A 22687-nucleotide genomic window follows, 5' to 3' on the forward strand; every position below is an offset into this window, starting at 1 on the left:
CAGAACTTCTCTTTCTCTGAGTTGTCACGGTGGCCTATTTTGTATTTTGTTTGCAGCACTCTTTGCCAGGAGGATCCCAAAAGTCCATTTGCACTTCAATTTTCAACCATTCTTCGTGTTCAGTTCTTTGCTCCTTTTCTATAAGCTTCTGGCACGCTTTTCCCCCCTCTGTCCCCAGCAGCCCTTTCTCTGCTTCTTGGCACTGCCTGAGACTCTCAGGCGTGCCTGCTTTCCCTTTCTCTCCTCTCTCTCTCTCCCCAGCAGCCATCCTCCCCCTCCCCCCACTCAATCCAACCTTTTCCTTCCCCTTCCCTCCTCTGCCCCAAAGTTTTATGAAATACTGTAAATTTTTGCCTGGGGATTGCCTTTCCTTATAAAGTGAATATAAACCCTTGGAAAATAGGGAGAAGAGAATAGAAAGAATCATAAATGGAGACTGCCGTGTGCAGAAGGTGAAGCATTGAACAAGCTGCCCTGCCAACAGCCCCATCCATTTCACACTTTTTTTTTAAAATAAACCCTTTTGTGATAGCATCTCCTCCTGAAGCATCTGTGTCTGCTCCAGGGAAAACCTGGCCTCCACTGGGCAGCAGGTGTGGGGCAGTGTGGCCAATGGGAAGGGAGGCCACGTCCTCAGCCCTGAGCTTTCCCACCCGGCCCCTCTCTGTTTCCTCTTAGAAAAATGAAAAGGGACTGGGGTCTCCTAGCAATTGGAAGAGGTCTTCGATTCCTCTTTAAGAGAAGTGTTAGAATGGCTGCCTGAAAAGAAGCAATCTCAAGGATGGTTGACTTGCTGTAAAGGGGCAAATTTTTAACTGCTGGGAGCCTAAAAGCAGGCTGAACTGTTTACCTAAAGCAGATCTGAGAATTCCCACAGTCAGATGGTAAAGCAGAGTTCCCAGGGTTGGCAAAATAGTGCCACCCCCACCCACCAAACAATGTCTGGTAAACAACAGAGCCAGGACAAATTATTTCCCTTGTCGTCACCCCTTCCTCTTTTCTACCTTTCTTTATTAATATACAGGCAAAGGCAGATGAAAACTACATTAAGGGAGACGAAACATTTAGTCTGTGAAGAGTATAAAAATGCAAATCAGGAAATTTACTCCATTGCTTAGTTGCTTGGTGATAAGGGCAGTATTAAGCCGTACACACATGCATAGACATATTGTGTATGTGTACGTAAATTTGATTGGGGGACCCAACTTGTAAAGAGGGGAAAGGAGTTTTGAAGTCAGTCAAACCTGGTAAATATAGCCCTGCCACTTATTAGCTATGTAACTTTGGGCAGACACTATACCTATCTCCTGTCGCTGTTCTAAAGATGAATTGGCACCTTATATATGAAAAGGTCAAGAGCAATGGCTGGCATGCAGCCTGTGCTCAATGAGTGAGTTCTCTCTCCTTCCCTTCCTCCCCCACTCTTTCCTTCTCCTTCCTTCCTTCCTTCCTTCTCTACTGGTTTCATCTTTGAGTTTTCTAAAATGCAACCAAAGGGGAAATCATCCAAACTGTCCCAATTTTCAGACCCCAAGGGGAACTGTGTTGCTTTTGAATCCCAACATTGGAATGCGTTTGAATCCCAACATTGGTCCATGGTCCACCATTCTGTGCCCAGATGCCACCTGGGATAGACTGTCCTTGGATGGGAACAAATTTGGCCCCGTTATTCCACTCCCTCTCCCAGGTTCTTTCCTTAGAATGGTTAAGGGGTTGAGGACCCTTATCTACCATCCAACCATTTATATATTTTTATTGGAGACTATGTGCCCCGAAAGCCTCTGATCTTGGGGGTATATTAAAAATCACCCCATGGTTAAAAAAAAAAAAAAAAGTCATCCCATATCCAAAAAGCCTAAGAAGGGAGAAGCCGATGAGAATATGTTCTAATGAACTGTGGTCCTGATCCATAACTTCCCACTTGGGTATGCTGTTTTCTTGGTATTTTGACCTTGTCAAAATGACTGATTTTTTTTTCCATCCCAAGGACTCACTCCCTAGGAGTGCTTTGAGACACATTGGTGCATCTGGAAGCACTCACTGGTGGAGATGCCTGACCTGGTCTGACACTTGCTGCGATTCCTTCGCTTTGTCTTCCCTAGAAGGTGAACCCATTTGTAACAGCAGCCAGCAAGGCTGTGAGCCATGGTTGGGCCCCCAACTTCAGTTGGTGGGAGAGTGAACGTGTAAAAACCATTCCCACCTCAGACTTCCTTTTTCCATATGTCTTATTGTCTGTTCTATACATACTCCATTTCTACATTTTATAGGTTTCCTGACACTCTTCCTGTTTTATAACAGCCTAACCACATCGAAAGGCACCGAGTCAGGAGAATATGCTAGACAGTGGGCAGTCCCTCACTGCTCCTCCCCAACACTTGGGATCATCATTCTGGTCTTTCCCCTTTTCCCTGGTCTTCATTATAAGGCTCTGCTACTTAGGACGTGGACGTGGAAACCTGTTCATCTTTCTCCCATACTCAAGCACCCCAGTTCCACCAAGGCTTCCATGTGGCACCTTTCTGTGAACTTCAAATAGAGCCTGTCTTTCCAAGAAGTTCCTCTTCCCAGTGAAAATTTCAGCCCCATGCACGAGGGGCCTCTGGACAGTGAACAAACTAAGCAACCAAACATATGGGCTCAGTTTCCCTAATTCCACTAGTTGTCTGACATTCAGTCACTTAGGGATGTTCCCCTAAAATGGAAAGGCCACAAAGTGTGATGCCAAAAGACCAGCTAGGTCTGAAACCTTCCCCAGCCTTGTCTTGTATTCTTCTTGGACTTGTGTCTAGGAACAAGCCTGAGATGATGTTTCCTTATTTTACCTTTCACCTACATCATCCATCGACCCGAGGCTTCATTGTGACGCCACGGCAGGAAGGCATTTGATACTGCCATAGGTATAATGGGGATTAGTACCTAAATAAGCAAACCCCTTAAGAACTGTAAGTCCCTGTTCTTTGCATAACTTTGCCGCCACTAGGCCAATTTTCATACTAAAACAGTAACTAATTTCTGGAGCTCCTGAGAACTTTAGATTAGTATTACTGTCTTCACAGCTTAAGTTTGGAAAAAAAACTCCAGGCATAAATATCACCACCAAATTAATAGATTCCAAATGACAGCATTCTGGGTTGACAAAGCAATTCACATTCTGCACAACGCAAAGTTTTGAAGAGCAGTTTCCTGTTCAAGGGAAAGGTTTGTTTCTAATTGCCAAGTTATAGTGATTCTGTACTGACCCCATTCTATATAACAAGAAACATCCCAATTTAGGAGTCTTTGGAAAAACGCTTTATCTTCTGAGATGGCTCTCAACTCTGGCTGCACATTGGAATCACCTGGGGAGCTTTAAAAAATTGCCTCTCCTCAGTCCAATTAAATCAGAATCTCTAGGGGTGTGGTATGGGCATTGGTATTTTTTTAAAGTTCCCCCAGGAATCACTAATTTATAGGTTGATAGAATAGTGTATCATAGCGAATAATGCTCATTCTTTTAATAAATATGTAATGAACTCCACTGTTATTCTGAATTAGGATATGGGTCTACGACAGGTTTGCTGGAAACAAAAAGATAAAGTTGATGGACGCTTAGTAGGCAAAGGCTAACGTGAAGGTGTCTGAATAGGATCCCTGTGAGGCAAGATTGGCTTTAAAGAGCAAGGGACTGGAAGTCAGGGCTCCAAGCTCCAGTCTGCTTCTCTAACTAACTAGGGAAGTGACTCTGGGCAAGTCACTCTCTGGGCCTCAGTTTGATCATCTGTCAAAGGAAGTGGCTGGACTGATAACTGCATAATTTGAATTGGTGTACTCCAACCTTACGGTGTGTTGCTAGATTCTCAAAAAGCCATAAGCTTAGTCTGGCAATTACCAGATACTTTTGGAGGCTAGCTCACTTCACTATGCACACTTCTGATAACTGGCCTTGTGATATTCCTCCAAATCTCTCCCAAAACCCTAAGTGTCCGAGTGCTAATTTTTAAGTAATCCTGGGCTCCCTTAATTCTCTCCCTGGCCTCTTGCAAATTAGCAGATGAAGGGAATGGAGTAGTGGCATTGTCTATGAGCAGTGGGTAATGACTAACAGAAGTTTATCCAGTTGGGTAAATGTCTAGTGGATTGCTGCTGGGGTCAATCTTAGTTCTGTTCTTAATTAACATCTTCATTAATGGTGTGGGAGAGGGAATAAACAATAGCTAATGATATTTGCAGATGGTAATAAATTCAGAGGTGTTGCTACTACCAGTGAGAGCAGCCCAAGTCATGGGGATAGCAGAGATGTGAACAAGACATGAGTATAATGATGTTTGTATGGGGAAGGACGAATAAACCGTCTCAAGGCGGAAATGACAGGGGAAACTGGGAAATGCTAAAAGAAACAGCCATTGCTATCATTAGTAATTTGGGTGTGCATTTGGCAAATGAAGCAGCTAGGCAAGAGCCTTACAGCTTGTGCTGCACATGCTGTCCTGAACAACAATAATAATTATAAAAACAGCAATAAAAGTAATACGATCTAGCATATATTGAGCACTTACAATTTGGCAGATAGAGTTCTACATGGTTTACATGGAAGTGATTGTTATCTTTATTGTCCTGATGCAATTCTGGTAGATTCTCTACAGATTCTGACAGCAACCTCACGATGGTTCTTGAATTTCCAAGATCATTAAAGTGTAGGAAGACCTGTGAGTTCAAGGGAAAATAAGCAGTGTAAAGAGAAAGGGGCAAGTAAAGTAGAGAATGTGGTTTAAGAGCAGAATTTTTCCTGTCCCCAACCCATCTACCACCCTTTTCTCTCGTCAGATAATCGTTGGATTAGCATGGTTGGTGTGGGTAGACAGACAAATCTTGCAAAAGCTCAGAAAGAAATGAAAGAAGAAAAGAAAATGAAAATTTATTGCATGCCTACCACAGACCATACAATAGCACAAGGTATTAAGTATATTCGCCGGTTTTCTTATTTAACCTTTGCATATCCAATTCTCTCTGTAATTATCATTAGCCTCACTTCTATTAATGAAAAAAAAGAGGGCTCAGAGAGGTTAGGTCACTGGCTATGAACACAGAGCTGATAGACTGAGTTGAGGTTCAAACAAGGTTGGTTTACTTCTAAAGCATGAATGCATATGTTAATTTCTTTCACTTTAACTTTGCTAGGGTCAATGACAATAGATGGCCACAAACAGAGAGCCAGAAGGTAGAAATATAATAAGAGAACAAATACTGTAAAGCAGAAGGATAAAGGGAAAGTGGCCAGGACATGCATCCACAACTGCCCAAGTCAATGTGATTGAATTATTTATAATTATATTTTGAAATAAGAAAAAAATGGAATTTGCAAACAAGAAAGGCTTCAAGACAATGGAACCCATAATAATGTGAATTCGACCTTGAGGGAATTTGGCAGAGCACATTAGTGTCTGAGAAAAAGTAAACTGAAAAGAAAAACAGTTGAATGCTATAAAAGCCAAAACTCTTCTTGGGAAATGTGAAGCCCATGGGCAGATGATGCCAAAGGTCTTCAAAATGACATTAGAAGAACTTCAGGAAGGTGGAGGCATGTGGCTTGGGTATGCTTGTCCCCTGCCACTCCCCCCACGTCCCCAACCCCACTGGAAAACAGAGTTCTGAATGCCCACTCAGGTTTAGAAATTAAGAACTGAAAATTTTAAATTATGAATTATACATTTCAGAGTAAATAAATAAATAGTTTAAAGAATAAATAAGCAAATGTCAAGGTAATCATGACTTAAGTGAAGAAATATAACCCTACCAGGACCCCAGAAGTCCCTTTACCCCATCACAACCATCCATTTTCCTCGAGCTACCCATTATCTTGCCTTTTCTTGTGGCTTTTTCTTACAATTTCCTTGCCTTTGTTATTTTTATTTTAGTTTTAATTCTTATGTATACTTGTTTTTAAACTTTATATAAATAAAATCATGCTGCATATATAGTTTTATATGACTCACTTCTTTCTTTCAAACATATGTTGTATATAAATAAACTACAATATATGCAGCCTTTCTACTGGTGAGAGACCTTTTGGTTGTTTCTAGTTTGGAGCATTTATGAACAATTCTGTTGTGGATATCTTGTATATGTCACCTGTCACACATGTACAGGAGTCAGAAAACTACAACCTTTTGTCAGTTTTTGTACAACTTGTGAGTTAAGAATGTTTTTTACAGTTTTAAATGGTTGAAAAAACCAAAAAAAGTATAGTAGCTCATGATCTGAAAATTGTATGGAATTCACATTTCAGTATCCATATATGAAGTTTTCTTGGAGTACAGCTAGGTTCACTGTTGACATATTGCCCTGGCTACTTCTGTTTTACAAGGGCAAAGTTGAGTAGTTGCCCCAAGAGCCTAAAATCTGGACTGGCTACATAGTGCAGAGTGAAAATATAAATTTAGGGCCCTTTATTTAAAAAAAGAAAGAAAAATTGACAACAACAACAAAAAAAGCAACTGTTAACAGTTACAAGATGGTGACAGCAGAGTATTGAACCAAGCACGGGAATTTTCTCAGCATGGGGCACTATGTAATGAACAGGTCCATGTCCATGAAGCCAGCCCTGCCTAAAATATTTACCATCTGGTCCTTTAAAGTAAAGGTTTGCCAACTCCTGCTTGAAAGCATATCTCTAGAAGTGAAATTACAAAGTTCTTAAGTAAAATAAGATTTGTATGCAAAATACCCTGCACAATAACTTGTAGGTGTTACTATAAACAGGAGGCTCCCTTTCTCCTACCTTCTTCCGTTCCACGAGGTCAGTCTGTAGAGGTCAGAAAGGTCAGATTTTCAGCTGGCTGTCAGTTACCATAACAGCTGATGACTACTTGGCTTAATAACCACCACGAGCCCATTTCTTTGAGGTTTATGTATTTTAATAACAGATCTTTGAATATAAAATGACTTTTGGTTCCAAATGAATGAAGGAATTAAACACCACAGACCCTGTTTCCAGCTCCAAGTTGGATGAGTGTCTGTTAAAGAAGGTTCAAGGTTTTTCAGAGGAAACTTGTCAAAACAAACAAACAAACAAAACTGACAACAAAATCCAAAGATTTATCAAAAGAACAAAACAACAGAAGAGTTCATCAAAAGACAATATTAAAAAGAACAAAGTTGAAGAACTCACACTACCTGATTTGGTATCAAGATGGAGAGATAAGTGGAACAGAAGAGAGAGTCCAGAAATAGACCCATAATCATATGGACAGCTGATTTTTGACAAAAGTGTAAAGTTAATTCAGTGGAGAAAAGCTAGCCCTTTAATAAATGATGTTGGAAAAATTGATACCCACATGCAAAAAGAATAATGATTTTCAAGCCAAATCTTGTACTATTTATAAAATTTAACTAAAAATGGATTATAGACCTAAATGTAAAGCATAAAACTATACAAATTCAAAAAGAAAACATAGGATAAAATCTTAGTGACATTTGATTAAGCAGAAATTTCTTAGATATGAAACCAAAAGTACAATCCATAAATTAAAAAATGATAAATTGGACTTATCAAAAGTAAAATACCTACTCTTCAAAAGATATGGTTGAGAGACTAGAAAGAAAAGCCACATTCTGGAAGAAAATAGGAATTTTATCCATAATACACACAAAAAATCCTATAGGACAGCAAACAATCCAATTTTTAAAATGGGCAAAAGATTTGAGTAGACACTTTGCACAGAAGGTAAAGGGCTAATAAGCATATAATAACATGCTCAATACCATTGGGCATTAGGGAAACAAATATTAAAACATAATGGGACACAACTACATATCTTTTAAAATAGCTAAAATTAAAATTCTAACCATACTAAGTATTGGTGGGGATGGGGAAAACTGGAACTCTTATTCATTACTGGTGGGAATGTTAACTGGTACAACCACTTTGGAAAACATGTTGGTAGTTTATTAAGAAGTTAAACATACACCTACCATGTGCCCCAGAGTTCCACTTCTAGGTATTTACCCAAGAGATTGAAAGATACACAGACTTGGACATGAAAGTTCATAGAAACTTCCACTGTAATAACCAAAACACTGGAAATAAACAAGTTACTCATCAAAAGGTGATGGATAGGGCGGGCAACGGTGGCTCAGTGGCAGAGTTCTTGCCTGCTGTGCTGGAGACCCGGGTTCAATTCCCGGTGCCTGCCCAGTGGTGGATAAGTTGAGATATACTGTACAAGAGAATACTACTTAGTAATAAAAAGAATGAACTATTGATACACACAAAAAAACATGGATGAATCTCAAAATAATTATACTAAATGAAATAAGCCAAAAAAAAAAGATATGCTGTATGATTTCATTTTTAATAAAAATCCTAGAAAATGCAAATTAAACTATAGTGACAGAAAGACGGGAAGTGGTTGCAGGGTTGGGGAAGTAAGAGGAAGGGATTACCAAGGGGCACAGAGAAATTTGGGTGGGTGAAGGAAATGTTCCCTATCTTGATTGTGGTGATGGTTTTATGGGGAATACATATTTTAAGACTAATGAAGCTGTGCACTTTAAATATGTACAACTTATTATATGTTGATTAGACCTCAATAAAGGTGTTTTAAAAAACCAACCAAACCCTATACAAAGACTTATGATGCTAAAAGAATGAAATTGCAAGCCGCAAAATGGGGAAATATATCTGCAACAGATATAACTGGCAAAGGGCTCATATCCAAAAGAAATTACAAAAGCTCCTACAAATAAGAAAAAGACAGAAAAGCCCAATTAAAAATGGGCAATATATTTGAGCAGACATTTCACAAAAATAGATATCCAAATAGCCAGTAAACAAATGAAAAGGAGTTCAACCTCATTAGTAATCTGGCAAATAAAAATTAAAACCACTTTGAGATAGTACTATATACCAGAATGACAGAAATAAAAGTGATTATGCAAAGTGTTAGTGAAGATGTGAAACAACTGGGACTCTCATACGCTGCTGATGGGAGTGTAAATTAATACAACCACTTTGGAAATCTGTTTGGCATTATATACTAAAATTCACCATAGGCAAACTTCACAACCCAGAAATTCTACTCCTAGGTTTATGCCCAAGAGAATACATATATATGCACGCCAGAAAACATGTAGAAGTATTATTTATATTGGCCCTAAACTGGAAGCAACCCAGTGGTTGTCAAGTGTGGGATAGATAAATTGTGTTCTATGCATACTGTAATGTGGGGGAAAAAAACAGCACTGCCATATGGAACAGAATGGAGGAATCTCACATGAATATGTTGAACAAAATAATTCAGACATAAAAGAATGTTGTATGATTCCTTTTGTATAAAGTTAAAAAGCAGAGGTAATATACACTTGTATTATTAGAAATCAGGATAATGGCTGTCTTTGGGGAAGAATGGTGGCGATGAGTAACTGGCAGTGGGCAAGAGGCAGTTTCTAGATTGCTAGTAATCTTGCATTCCTCAATATAGATGGTAGTGACGTGGGTAATTCATCTATCTAGATGGCGTGCGCTTTTCTACATGTACTTCATATATTAGTTTGTTCTTTTCCTTGTTACATATCATTCCATTGCATAAATGGACAGAAATTTATTTTTTAAGCACAGGAAGAGAGGCAGGGGAAGTCATTTAGGTGTGACTGGAGGGATTTGAAGAACTAGGTCACGGCTGTGGGAATGCCTCTTTCCCGCTCACGACTTAGTCTTGACCAGTCTTGCAGTGATGCTCTGCAGCCGTGCTAAGGTTACCCACCTTTAGAGTCTCTGTAAGGGAGCAGTGGGACCTAGAATGTGTCCTGGGGAAATGAAGGGGCAATTCCAGGGATGGGCAAAGCCACTCTATGAAGGGAGTGGAGCTTCCAGAGGAGAAAAAGTTGCAATATAATTGGTGGCTGAGAGCTGAGGCTGTGGAACTGCGCTGCTTGGATTCAAGACCTGCCTCTGACACTTACAAACTATGGATGTTGAGCATATAATTTAATCTCTCCACACCCCAACTTTCTCATCTGTGAAGTGGAGAGAATGTTGCATCTGTGTTATAGGATTTTTTTTTTTTTGTACGCTCTATGGTGGGGTCACATTTCATTTTTATTCTATGTGAGTATTCCATTTTTGCAGCACCATTTGTTGAACTTTTTCGTTTGTTTTTGTTGGTTTCTTTGTTTGTTTGGGAAGTACATAGGCCGGGAATCGAACCTGGGTCTTCCACATGGCAGGCAAGAATTCTACCACTGAACCACCCTTGCACCCCCTGTGTTACAGGATTTTTATGAAGATTAAATGAGTTAAGGTACTTAATTATTGTTAAAGTGAAAATGTAATATGTACATTTTCACATAATTCAAAGTGTGCAGACTTGTGGGGTGCTGCAAAGAAGAACCCCAATCTTTGCAGCTTCCCTGAGAGGGTACACCCATCTAGTCTCTACAGATGCCCCCGATTTACCCCGCCCAGCAGACAGCTATTAACATTCTTCTTTCCATTTGGTAACCACATTCCTGTAAGTTTCCCAGAATTATCAGACCACCTTCCAGACCTCAGAGTTGAGCCTGGCTGATCTGTGGACTCAGAACAACAGCATACAAACTCATTATTTCTGTTCGCTTCTCTTCTTATCTCTTCTTCCATATTCATAGCAGGTCTCTTTCCTCTATGCTAGAATGTGTCTTGTTTAGTTCACAATGTCTCTCCTGGACATAGAAGGAGCTCATTCATTGTCTATAGACTGAAGACATCTTCTATAGATGACTAACATTTTATGTGTCACCAGTCACCAAGGTGCTCTGAATTCTTATTATTTGGGCAGCATCATTCTATGCCTGTCACCAAAATGAGCTGAGTGTACACTGATCCTGAGGACAGTAGCAGTGTCCTATGTCCCACCCTGAGCCCAGGACCTGACACAGGGCAGGTAGGTACTCCATAAAGTTTTAGGAAGTGGCACTTGCTCAAGATGTTTTTGTATTTTCTACTTTTCTATGGAGAACCTTGGGGTAAACTTAAGATAGAAACTACCTCCAGAAACTTCAACCCACGCCACATCCTCCCTTAAATCCATCTCCATTAGCACCAGGAACTGAGACATCTCTCTTGCAATACTATAATTGCGATTAAATGCTCTATGTCAGGCCTAGGGGCACTCAGGAGGGTCTTGGGGGTCTGGTCATTGGCACATACCGTATTAACTCTTATTTATTATCTCACGCAATATTGGAAGGGTTGAGATAAAAACAATAATCTGATATCCTGGTTCAGGAAGTATTTATTGAGAATGGACCACATTTCTGACATAGTCCTACATATTCTGACATATGATAATTTTGACCTCTAAACAACCACACTGAAGCAGGCATTTTTTTTCTCAATTTTTCTTGCAGCAAAGAAATCAGAGCTAAGAATTATTACATATCTCTTCCAGGGTCACATTGCTTGTGGGTGGCTAAGCCAGAATGTGAATCCCAAACTCTAGTGCCTCTAAGCCCAAGTTGAAAGCTCCTACCTATTCCATTACTTTCTGAACCATTATACATGCTGGAGAATGCAAATAATCTTGTGACACTGTCATGCCTTGTTTTTTACCTAAACTGGTTCACCCAGCTTGATAATTCCCTTAATCACCACAGGGTATTGAATGAATCATGGCTATATCCAAATCTCAAATCCACATTCAAAAAAGGAAGATCTACCTCACAGATAATATTTAAAAGAACGTGCCCAGGCTTCTAAAGGCAGTTTCAAAATAAGAGTGACAAAAGTGCTTTAAGGTATACATGGATAGTCTCCCGAGCTAATTCCTGTGAAGGGATGACACTCATCTAGATGCAACCTTGCGATGTATCTTTGCCGTATGAACTCTTTTGCTATGGCCATGGATTTTAGAATAAGAAAGGCCTGGATTATGAGTGGCATGACCTTCTACTGGCTACTTAACCTCTCTGAACCTCAGCTGCCTCATCTTTAAAAGGGGATGAGTAGGGATAATATATGTGACATACTGAGCACAGAACAGAGCCACACTTCGACCTCAGTAAATGGTAATTACTATCACTTGTCACAATACTGATATAGAACTAGGCTGGGAAAAACCATTGCCCCGGGGGAGACCCTATTTAATTAAGGCAATGCTGTTGGACTAAAATGGTAGCAGCTTTTACACTGGCAAAGTAACAGATTCAGCTTCACAGTAGTCATCTAAAAAGCTTCCAAAGAAGCCGGCATATCTGGATTATGAGGCAAGCCCAGCACAGAGGGTCTAGACACACCAACATTGAGTAGGCTGCCTACCACGCCCAAGTAGGATGGTGCTTGGGTCCGAACAAGGGCCTTTGGGATGGTTCTATGACTGAGCCTGGAGCCTGATTGAACATGGACCAATTTTGTGCCCTCCAAGAGGGTAACTGCAGACTCGATGTGTACATGATACACAAGCTTCTTAATTATTTACTCTGTTGAGTTCACAATGCTATATGTGTGTCCTTGGGCTCATCTCTATTTGGGAGCAGAAGCCAGAGAGTGAGTATTCTGTCTGAGGAACAAAGCACCAAAAGCAAGTACAAACTGCACAGGGCACTTAATTGCAAGGATAAAATGGCAGTTATTGTCACCAAATCCCATCTTCTAGACAAGTTCCTAAGAATTGCATAATGCGGATATAGGAATCAGGCATTCTTTGATAGTGCACATTTTTATTATTTGTCACAAAGCCCATTTATTAAATCATAGGATCCATTTTTCAAATTTTTGTAAAACTTTTCAAAATTTTAAATTGATTAAAAAAAAGTTCACAGTTGTACCATGGGTACTGATTTAATGTTCAGAAAACATGGTCTTTCCACAGAGACAGCAGTTTTGTATTTCTTAGGATAGTGATTGTCTACTAGGATAATGGTACATGATCAGATCTCTGTGAGGTGTGTCTAATAGGAATATAATAAAGGATTTAAATTTCTAATCAGTTAGTTATTTTATCAGTTAGAGCAGATTTAATGTTATCACCATGAAGCAATCATTCTCTCTAACTTACATTCTGATCTTCTGTTTTTTTTTTTTTTTTTTTTTTTTTTTTTTTTTTTTTTTTTAAAGGAAAGACAGAGAGAAGGAAGGAAGGATAGAAGGAAGGAAGGAAGGAAGAAAGGGAAACATTTTTAAACATTTTCTTGTTTTATTGTATTCTGTTTCTCCGTTTTTGTTACATGGGCTGGGGCCGGGAATCGAACCGAGGTCCTCCGGCATAGCAGGCAAGCACTTTGCCCGCTGAGCCACTGCGGCCCTGATCTTCTGTTTTTAATGAGAGAAAAAGGAGAGGCATCACTGTGAGTGGGTCCAGGGTTTATGTCATGTCTGATGTCTGATGAGAGATATCAGATGTTAATTATGACTAGGAGCTTAAAAGGTGGCAAGTGACTATCTCGGACATTTCAGTTTTTAAAGGAGCTCATATTCACGGTGGTTCTCGGGAAGTTGCTCACACTGGCACACAGAACCCCATTTCTCCACGTGCTCTGAAATAAATGTTAATACAAAGAGCACTTATTTGGAGTCAGGAAGCCTTCTTTATGTGGCTGGCAATGCCACTAACTAGCTTTATAGCTTTAAACTAGTTACTTTAGCTTTCTGAAACTTGTTTTTATCTTTCATCTATAAGAAGAGCATTTGGTGTATATCAGAGGTTATAAATTCACAGGTATAGGAGGCAAGTCAATTTCCTAAAGTGGGCTAAAGTAATACCATAGGGAGTGATGAGAACTGTAGAGACTAAACCCCATCTAAAGGGGACAGCAGCGACTCTGCTCCAATCTATTGGTGCTATGTGCAATACTTGTCCATAAGTATTACAGTTTCTAATTTTTCAAGAGAAGCAGGATATACAGGTTTTTAAAGTAAAAGATTCCTGTTCTTAAATATTTCCAACATTAAAAAAGTGGGGACGGTATACAAAAGATATTGCCAATTTTCATTCTTAATCTTTTGTCAAAATGTCTCTAAAGTCTCTCCTAGTTTTAACATTCTGTAGTTTTGCCACCTTTCACTAATATCGACAATGAGAACAGAAGGTAAAGTAGAAAAGTTATAGTGTGCAATTCTCTCCACCCTTTGAACACTATATGCATGCATAAGCAAATATGCAGATACCATATATGCAAATGAAGTATTTTTTAGGTGATGGGGCTGTTAGGTGAATGTCTTTCTATTGGTCAATTGTTCATTTAAAAAGTGGTTCTACTATCATTTGTACAATCAAAACGATTTTACAAAAAGGTACTGGTATACACTTCTAGTCAACTGAGGTGGCAGTGTAAGATGCTACAGGTTGCTGTTCCCTTAATGTCTTTGAACAGCTAGCAAAAACTGGCAGAACCACTTCTTTAAAACTCCAGAAAATAGCTAAAAAGTTGCAGTAACTGGGTGATGCCAAATCAAGAAAACACAGCTTTAAAAATGGTAAGAGAAGCTTGGGTTGCCCTTGCTTGCCTCTCGTCTAGACCCTCCCCAGTGAGGTGTGGAGTCAGCCTGCATTCCCACTGTGGGTCTCAATCCATATTGGAGACAGCAGAATAGCTCCTACAAACATACTAAATGTCTGTATGTGGGTATCAATCTTTCGATGGCAGATTGAAAGACTGAACCAGGAGTGTCTCTAGATGTCCCTATATGAACTCACCCTATATCAAGAAAGCAGCTTGCAGAGAGGTAAAGCAGTATAAGAAACACTTAAATCAGGGTAGGCCACAGTAGCTCAGCAGGCAGAGTTCTTGCCTGCCATGCTGGAGATCCAGGTTCGATTCCCGGTGCCTGCTCATGTAAAAAAAAAAAAAAACAGAAAATGAAAACAAAAACAATTAAGTCAAAGTACACTGAAGCAAAGGATTATGGATTATAAAACATATATTAAAGCATGGGTGGAGGGGGAGAGAATCTAACTCATAGCGAGTAAAGGGGGCATTCAGATTCTTTTAAATGAAGAAATTCCTAAGGTCACAGCAAAGCACAAGTCCAGGACAAAACACAGGCCCAGAAAAGACAGAGGATGCTTTCATCTTGGCCCATTCTTCTTGATAAGGAGGCTAAACTCTTAAGAAAAGCACCAGCAAATGCATAGCCAGTTAGCAAAGATTTTGTGTGTGTGTGTGTTGGTTTGGTTGTTTTTGTTAGCGTTGGGCACTGAAGAAAGTCTTTGTGATATCACTAGATGTATACAAAATTAAGGAGCAGACAGTTTAGGGACTAAATCCCAAAGCTAATACATTAAAATACTAAAATGCACAGTGTGGAAAAAGGATTATAAGACAAGCAAGAAATGATGGTCCATGCAAAGGAACAAGATAAAAATCTATAAACCATGAAAAGGGAAGACCAGAATTTTAAAAATGATATTCAGTATGTTCAGAGAGATCACGGAAAATGTGGAGAAGAAACTAAACAATATCAGGAAATGATGAATGAACAACATGAGAATCTCAATAAAGAGATAGAAATATTAAAAAGGAACAGAATTAGAGATACTGGAGTTGAAGCCCACAATAAAGAATTCCCTAGAGGTTTCAACAGCAGATTGGGGCTGGCAAAGGAAAGTAACCGTGAACTCAAAGACAAGACAATTGAAATGAATCAAGGTGAAGAGTGGAAGGAAAAAAGAATGAAAAGAAGTTAACAGATCCTAAGTGACCTGTAGGACATTTCAAGCATATCAATACATGTATTATGGGAGTCTCAAAGAAGAAGAAAGAGAAAAGGGGGCAGAAGGAACATTCCAAGAAATAATTTCAGAAAACTTCCCAAATTTAACAAAAGGCATGAATACATACATTCAAGAAGGCAAACAAACCCCAAACATGATAAAATCTAAGAGAATAATACCCAGATACATAGCAGTCAAATTGTCAAATGCCACGGGCAAGGAGAGAATTCTGAAAACTGCAAGAGAAAAGCAAGGGATGTACAAAGGAGCCCCAATAAGATTAAGTGCCAATTTCTCATCAGAAATCATGGAGGCAAGAAGGTAGTGGAACAAAATATTTAAAATGATGAAAGATAAAACCAAGAATTTTATAGCCAGTGAGAATAATTTTCAAATTGGCATATTACGATATTTCCAGATAAAGAAAAGTTGAGGGTGCTTGTCACCACTAGACCTACCCTATAAGCAATGCTAAAGAGAGTTCTTTACACTGAAAGTAAAAGACTCTAGAAAGTATATCAAAAGGCATAAAGAAAAAAGATATTTGGTAAATGTAACCATATGGATAATTATAAATGCTAGTATTATTGTTTTGTATTTTTTGGTATGCAATTCTGCTTTTTACTTCATACGGGTTTAAAAATGCAAATAAATGAAAAGTAATAACTCTATGGTTTGGGATATGCAGTGTATGTATAAAGATATAATCTGTAATAAGCACAACAAAAAGATGGGGGGCAGAGGGGTAGAGGATCAGTGCTTATGTATGCTATTGATGTTAAGTAGGTCTCATCTCAAATAATTATTGTTATAGATAGAGGATGTTCAATTTAAGTGTCATGTTAACCAAAAAGAAAACATAAGAAAAATATACACAGAAGGAAATGAGATTTAAAATGTTACAATGAAAAAAAAAACAAATAAATATGAAAATAGGTATTAATGGAAAAATTGAAGGACAGAAAAATTATGACTAACAAAGACCAAACAGCAAAATGGCAGAAGAAAGTCCTACATTATCAGTAGTTACTTTAAATGTAAATGGATTAAACTCCCCAATCATAAGGCAGAGATTGGCAAAATAAATAAAAAAGCAAGACCAACTATAGGCTGTTTTCACCTTAAATTCACCTTAAACTCACCTTAAATTCAAAGAGAGAAGTAGATTACTAGTGAAAGGATGGAAAAAACCATATGCCATGCAAATAATAACCAAATGAGGCCTGGGATAGCTATACTAATAGCAGATAAGATAGATTTTAATTAAAACATTGTTACAAGGATAAAGAAGGTTACTAATTGACAAAGCAGTCAATTCAACAAGAAGAAATAACAATTATAAGTATATATATGCTTAACAATGGAGCCCTGAAATATATGAAGCAAATATTGACAGATTTGAAGGGAGAATAGATGGTTATATATTAATAGTAGGATTATTTAATTTATTACTTTCAATAATGTGTAGAATATCTACAAACAAGATCATTAAGGAAATAGAAGACTTGAACAATAGTATAAACTTACTAGACCTAACAGACATACACAGAACACTTCACTCAACAGCAGCAAACACATTCTTCTCTAGTGCAAATGGGTCATTCTCCATGACTGACTACATGTTGTTATAAAACAAGTCTCTATAAATTTAAAAATATTGAATCATACAATGCATCTTCTCTGATCACAACGGAAATAAGAAAAAAGAAAGAAAACTGGAAAATTCACTAATATGTAGAAATAAAACAGCAAATTCTTAAACAATCAAAAGGTCAAAAAAGAAATCATGAGAGATACTAGGAAATATCTGAAGGCAAATGAAAACAAAAACATGACATTTCAAACTTACAGTCTGCAGCAAAGTCATGCTAACAGGGAAATTTATAGCTCTAAATGCTACATTAAAAAAGAAGAAAGAGTTCATTTCAGAGACCTGACATCCCAATTGGAGGAGCCTGAAAAAGAAGAGTAAACCAAACCTAAAGTAAATATAATGAAGGAAATAATGAAGATTAGAATGCAGATAAATGAAATAGAGAATAAAAAGCAATAGAGAATCAATGAAACAAAAAGGTATTTCTTTGAGAAGGTCAATAAAATCAATAAACCTATAGCTGGACTGATAAATAAAAAAAAAATAACAAAAATAACTGAAATCAGAAATGAAAGGGAAGGCATTACCACCAACCCCATAGAAATAAAATAGATCATAAAGGGATACTATGAATAACTGCATGCCTACAAATTGAATAACCTAAATGAAAAGTACATTTTTCTAGAAACATACAGACTACCTACACTGATTTGAGAAGAAAAGAAGTTCTCAACAGGCCAATAGCAAGTAGAATAATAAAAAACTTTACAACAAAGGAAATCTCAGGACCAAATGGCTTCACTGGTGAATTTCAGCAAACATTCTAAGAAGAATTAACAGCAATCCTGCACAAACTCTTCCAAAAAATTTAATAAGAGGGAACACTCGCATTCTATGAGGCCAACATTACTCAAGTACCAAAGCCAGATGAAAATACCACAAGAAAAGAAAATTACAGAGCAATATATTTATGACTTTAGATGCAAAAATCCTCTACAAAATACTAGCAAACCAAATCCAACAGCAAATTTAAACAATTATACAGCATGACCAAAGGGGATTTACCTTCATTATGCTCACTTTGGGGAGTACAATATAAGAAAATCAATTCATGTAACATACCACATTGCTAAAACAAAGGCAGAAAAAAAATTGATGCAGAAAGGCATCTGACAAAATCCAGTACTCCTTCTTGATAAAAACACTCAGAAAACAAGGAATGGAAGGAATCTTCCCCTGTATCATAAAGGGCATATATAAAAAGCCCACAGCTAACATTGTACTCAGTGTTGAAAGATGGAATATTTTCCCTCTAAGACCAGGTGCAAGACAAGGATACTCACTGCCACCACTGTTATTCAACATTTTACTGCAAGTTCAAGACAGAACAATTAGGAAAGAAAAAGTAATAAAAAGCATCCAAATTGGAAAGGAAGACATAAAACTTTTTCCATTTGTAGATGACATGATCCTATATATAGAAAACCCTGAAAATCCACAACTAAAGAACTAGAACTAAGAAATGAAATCAGCAAAGTGGCAGGGTGTATCAGTATACCTGGAAAAATATATCAGATCAACATGGAAATATCAGTAATGTTTCCATTCACTTGTAATGAAGAATCTGAAAAGTAAAACAAGAAAAAAACATTTACAACAGTAACTACAAGAACCAAATACGTCGGAACAAACATAACCAAGGATGTAATGGACTTCAATGCAGAGAACGACAAAGCATTGCTAAAAGAAAACATAGAAGACCTAAATAAATAGAAAAACATTCTATGCTCATGGATTGGAACTTTAAATATTGCTAACAAGTTAATTCTACCTAAAGTGATATACAGACTTAACACAATCGCAAAAAAAATTCGAATATTTTACTTTTATGAAATAGAAGAGCTAATCATCAAATTTATATGGAAGGGTAAGAGCTCCAAGTAGCCAAAACCATTTTGAATAAGAAGAATGAAATTGGAGGATTTACTCTTTACAATTTTAAGACGTATAAAGTTACAGTAATCAAAACAGCATGGTACTGGCACAAGGACAGACATATAGACCAATGGAATCAAACTGAGACTTCAGAAATAAACCTTAGCCTCCTTGGTCAATTGATTATTGAAAAGGGTGCCTGCCAAGTCCACTCAGTGGGGGATGAAGACTCTCTTCAACAATGGTGTCGGGAAAAGAGGATATCCATATGCAAAGAATAAAAGTGGATCCCTATGCAAAAATTAACTCAAACTATATTAAAAGACTTGAATATAAAAACAAGGACTATAAAACTCCTAGAAGAAAATTTAGGGACACATCTTTAGGACCTTGTGCTGGGCTATGGTTTCTTAGACTTTACAACAAAAGCAGAACAACAAAAGAAAAAAAATAGATGAATAGAACGTCATAAAAAATTAATAACTTTTGTGCATCAAAGGATTTCATCATGGAAGTAAAGAGACACCTACATTATGAGAGCAAATATTTGTAAACCATGTACCTGATAAGGGTTTAAAATCTGGAATATAGAAAGAAATCCTATAGGTCGACAACAAAGAGACAAAGAATCCAATAAAAAAATAGACAAAAATTTGAATACACATTTCTTCAAAGAAGATATACAAATGTCCAGTAAGCACATGAAAAGATGCTCAACATCATTAGCCCTTAGGGAAATACAAATCAAGCCCAAAATAAGATACCATTTCACAGCCACTAAGGTGGCTAGTATGAAAAAAAAATAAAAGGGAAATAACAAGTGTTGAAAAGAATCTGAAGAAATAGGAACATTAGTTCATTGGTGGGAATGTAAAATGGTGCAGCCTCCATGAAAACAGTTTGGCAGTTCTTCAGAAAGTTAAGAATAGACTTACTGTATCTGTCACTCTTACTTCTAAATATATACTCAAAGGAATTTAAAGCAGGGACTTGAATAGGTATTTGCACCCTGATGTTCATGGTGGCATTCTTTGTAATTGTGAAATGATGGCAGCAACCCAACTACAAATCAACAGATTAATGGATAAACAAAATGCAGTTTATACATACAAGGGAGTATTATTCAGCCCTAAAAAGGAATTATGTTCTGATACATGTGACAGAGTGGCTGAATCTTGTAGACATAACATTGAATGAAATAAGCCAGATGCAAAATTACAAATATTTTATGATCTTATTGATATGAAATAGTTAAAATAAGCAAATTCAGAGTCAGAAGCTAGAATACAGGTTACCAAGGGATGGGCTAGGGTTAGTGACTGGGGAGTTAATGCTTAATTGGACAGAGCTTCTATTTGGGGTGATGGAAAAGTTTTGGTAATAGATGGTGTGATGGTAGCATGGGGAATGCAATTAACACTCAGATTTTATTTTTGAATGTGATTAAAAGGGGGAAATTTTAGGTTATATAGATGTTAGTAGAATAAAAATTTCAAAAACGTTTAAATTTTTAAAAAATCGGCACAGTGAGCCCTAATGTAAACTATAGACTCTAGTTAAATAATAATATTGTTTCATCAGTTGTAACAAAGGTACCATACTAATGCAAAGTGTTAATAATAGAGAAAATTTGTGCATGTGGGGGGGCGGTAAATGGGGATTGTGTATTTTCTGTATGATTTTTCTGTTAACCTACAAGTTCTATAAGAAAAAGTAAATATTTTAAAAAATCAATAGTAAAAAACAATTAATGAAAAAAGACACTGGTAAAAGAAATATTGCGTGTAGCTCAGGATGGTTTAAGATATGAGAAAATAAAGGGAGAAACAGTGCTATTAGGTATGTTTTTGATACCTGTATTTCTAACCTGACCTCAGGTCTTGCTTGTCAACCATCTTTGACGAATAAGTTGGTAAAAGAAGGCAGGACTAGCTGCGTGTTAGGTAAACCTTATATGCCTAAAATTTCCCACTTAACATTGCTTCTCCTTTTTTTTTCCTTCTGGCTGTGTACAAAACTATTTCCGATGTAATGAATAATAGTGATGTCAAAAGTTTCCCAACCCTGTCCATTTGCTTTTGAATATATTATACATGAGTTTCATTTTGGTTTGGGTTTTTTGGTTGGTAAATTGGGGTGGGCTGGGCAGCTTAAAATTACTTTTTTCTTTGGTTTCTATTAACATTTTGTTCACTGCCAATAAAGTGAGCAGAAAACAAAGAGTTGCCATTGGGTTTGTTTACTTGAAGGTTCTCAAAATACCCCATGGGAAGATTACTTTTTTTCTAAACAAGTTTAGAGGAGAATGTTAGCACAAAGGTACACATACTATAAACATAGAGTTCCTCCAAAACGTATTCATCCCCGTATGACAGCACCTAGCGCAAACCGGGACCCAGGCTGAACACATAATACATGTTTGTAGAAGGACTGAATTCTTCCCTTTACTCCCTGCACAGAATCTCCATTTTCTGTACCCAGATTTTCTCAGTTACAAAATAAAGATACGAATTACGATCATTGATGTTCTTCAACTAGTAGGCAAGTTGAAATAATATCGTTATGTTCTAGATGTACCAAAGTGAATGTTTGACACTGGGATGTGGTCACAGGACATTGAGGCAGGGGGCTTGACATCCGCGTTCTTGTTGACAAGGGCCCACTTAAAGGCCGAACAGTCCTTTGCCAAAACTATTTAGAAGGATCAGTAGACTGTCTAGCACTTTCTTGCATCCTGTTGTCTCACTGGTTTCTGGATTGCCAGATGTCTTTGTTTTTAGAAAATGTTTAAAAAAAAATACCTTAGCGATTCTCTTGTTTCAGAAACCTTACATATGGCACAAAATACCCTGAAAAACTTTAGAAACAACACTTGCTTTTTCTTTGCTCGATTTAATCATCATTTCAGCTTAAATTAATTCAAATCCATTGTTTTCTTTGCATGAGCATTTAGATGTGTGAAATTCTAAAGTTATATATAATTATGAGTAAACAAGATATGAAGATTAAATGATAAAATTGTGCAGAATTTTTTTGTTATAAGTAACTCAAAAGCATTCATAAGCAAAGAAATGGTTTGTACTTCAGATTCAAAATTCATAACAATTGTGATAGTAATTTTTTGAAGCTGGTAGGCATTTTTGATTTACCACTATTGAATAAGAGAGCAGATTTTTCACATACTGAGTCATAACTACAGGCTTTTTTTTCCCCCTTGGTAAACCACGTTAACCCGCTCTTGAAAACCTCTGGTTGGTGTATGGAATGAGTCTGTCTCTATTTAGCCTGTGAAATTTAACAAGACCATAGCCTGGGGTTGGTAAGGCTGTGAGCCATACCACCATCTCAGGTTTTTGATGACACCACAAACCACTTGAGATTTATTATGTTAGCAGATGTCATCAGATATGTGTGTGCACAGGTGCAGTATGCAGTTAGTGAAAGAAGGAACACTGAGTGTGTATATTTATTTTTGTACCCATACTCTCAA

General features: G+C 37.5%; 1 long non-coding RNA gene and 1 other non-coding gene across 2 annotated transcripts in view; one reads left to right on the top strand and one right to left on the bottom strand.

The window, feature by feature from the left end:
* LOC143673532 (uncharacterized) overlaps positions 1 to 22687 on the bottom strand; it is a 33429-nt gene that overhangs the window by 1494 nt on the left and 9248 nt on the right. The window contains exon 2 of the long non-coding RNA XR_013170426.1: positions 4539 to 4686. This is a non-coding gene — a long non-coding RNA (uncharacterized LOC143673532). The remainder of the gene's footprint in view (positions 1 to 4538; positions 4687 to 22687) is intronic.
* On the top strand, positions 8100 to 8174 carry TRNAS-GCU (transfer RNA serine (anticodon GCU)). Its single transcript has one exon. It is a non-coding gene; the product is annotated as a tRNA-Ser (tRNA).

This window comes from Tamandua tetradactyla, chromosome 2, assembly GCF_023851605.1.
Source record: "Tamandua tetradactyla isolate mTamTet1 chromosome 2, mTamTet1.pri, whole genome shotgun sequence".
Classification (NCBI taxonomy): Eukaryota; Metazoa; Chordata; class Mammalia; order Pilosa; family Myrmecophagidae; genus Tamandua; species Tamandua tetradactyla.